This window comes from Oncorhynchus kisutch, unplaced genomic scaffold (genome assembly GCF_002021735.2).
Source record: "Oncorhynchus kisutch isolate 150728-3 unplaced genomic scaffold, Okis_V2 scaffold898, whole genome shotgun sequence".
Classification (NCBI taxonomy): domain Eukaryota; kingdom Metazoa; phylum Chordata; class Actinopteri; order Salmoniformes; family Salmonidae; genus Oncorhynchus; species Oncorhynchus kisutch.
In genome coordinates, this window is record NW_022262843.1 from 30106 (window position 1) to 32147 (window position 2042).

Sequence of the window (2042 nt, forward strand, 5' to 3'; positions counted from 1 at the left end):
AGTGAATTTACCTAGAATTCTAATTAAGTTTAGAAATGAAGAAATTCTGCGGTTCAGTGAATGACTTCCGATGTTCGGCAGATCCACGCTCTCGATCTGTCCACTCTTTACATTCACCAGACACTTGCAAATGGACAATGGCGGCAAAATCTTAATTGAACCAACATTAGTGTGCATGGTCATGCTGTTTTACACCAATAGAATTTAATCAGTATTTTTGCTCCCACTCTAGTGGTAATAATGGTAATAATTACACTCTAAAATTATTTAATTTCACTACTTGAGAGAAAAATAATTTTAACTCCAGAAAAAACAACACCTGCCGAAGCAAATGCTACGTATGCATTACAGGTATAACATGCGTTTATCTTGGCCAGGTCACAATTGTAAATGAGAACTTGTTCTCAACTTGCCTACTACCTGGTTAAATAAAGGTGTTCTCAACTAGCTTACTACCTGGTTAAATAAAGGTGTTCTCAACTTGCCTACTACCTGGTTAAATAAAGGTAAAATTAAAATAAATAAATAAACATTTACTTGATGTATTTCACCGAAAATCCCTGATATTTATTATAATTGATTGTTTTATGGTTATTTTGAGATGTGTTACACAAACCAAATACATTTAGACTTTTACTCAAGTAGTATTTTACTGGGTGGCTTTCACCTTTTCATTGACTCAAGTATCTTTACTTTTAACTCAAGTATGACAATTGGGTACTTTTTCCACCACTGCTTGCAATGCTTCCAATGTTGTATAGTGTTTATGCTGTGAGGTCATCAACGGGAGCCATGCTTTTACTCCTCGGTTTGCTCAGAGCCTGATGAGGAGAGGTATGTGTTATGTACGCTCCGCTCTTTTCAATGCACATGCTCGCAAATGTCCACACATGTCCAAAAAAGACAAACGAAAATGATATCGTCATTGATTTAGTGTTGCGCTACAGTTTTTAGGAATATATATTAGTGTGAATGGGGATAATGTTTGACTGCAACTTTGCAAGGCTTGCCCAGCCACCGTTACCTTTGCGGGTCTCTCAGGTGCAGACAGCGTGAGTTTTCTGACAGGAATTCAGCACTATTTTGTCTTTTATCAGGCTAATATACTTGTGTATGGCAGTCCAGACTGCAGCATCAAGCTTGGCTTTGTATTTGTATCCATTCCATGCAGGTATGTTGTGAAATGTGACGATTTGATATGTAATGTTTAATGTGCTAATTAGTTAGCTGTTGTTCATTTTGTTACTTGTCTGGGTATGTCAAAAATGGCATTGTTGCCTCATTAGTATACCTCCGGTATAATGGTACAATAGTACACTAAGAAATATTTAGCATTTATTAGCTCATTATTCCTGTACAACATTTATAAAATGAAATTAGTCTTTTGAAAATATGAGCATGTACATTTTGTACAATGCATGTTTAGTTGTTGACGTGAGTTAGCTCAGAGCGTGATGAAGAGAGGCTAATATAGTTGTGTTTGGGAGTCCAGACAGCAGCACCAACCTTTGTCTTGTATTTGTATCCATTCCATGCAGTCACTAAAAGAGAGACAACCGGCAGGCTTGTGTCCAGAGACTTGTCTTCCACCTACACCTCACCAGAACACAAGGCAGAAAGGTACAGTGCAAGATAGGGGAGATGAGGCCAGAGATTGCAAAAGCGAATTGTTTTACAATGCACTCTTCCAACTTATCTCTCTTTCTCTCTTCCAACTTCTCTCTTTTCTCTCTTCCAACTTCTCTCTTCCCTCTCTTTTCTCTTTCTCTCTCAATTTCTCTCCTTTTTCTTTCTCTATTTCCTCGCTCTTCTCTTTCCTCTTATTTCTCTCCTTTTCTCATCCATCTCTTTTCTTTCCTCTTATTTCTCTCCTTTTCTCATCCATCTCTTTTCTTTCTGTTTTCTCCTCTGTTTTCTCTTTTACTCTTTACTCACTTCTATCCTTTCTATTTCTCCTTTTTCTTTCCTTTCTTTCTCTCTCATCTCTCCTTTCTCCCTCCTTTTCTCTTTTCTCCCCTGGTTTTTCCTCATTTCTCGCTCTT

At 37.5% G+C, this 2042-nt stretch overlaps 1 long non-coding RNA gene across 1 annotated transcript; it reads left to right on the forward strand.

Annotated features, from left to right (window-relative positions):
- The first annotated feature begins 781 nt into the window (after positions 1–781).
- Positions 782–1648, forward strand: LOC109884640 (uncharacterized). Its single transcript, XR_002254401.2, has 3 exons — positions 782–834; positions 1098–1171; positions 1539–1648. It is a non-coding gene; the product is annotated as an uncharacterized LOC109884640 (long non-coding RNA).
- The last annotated feature ends 394 nt before the right edge of the window (positions 1649–2042 follow it).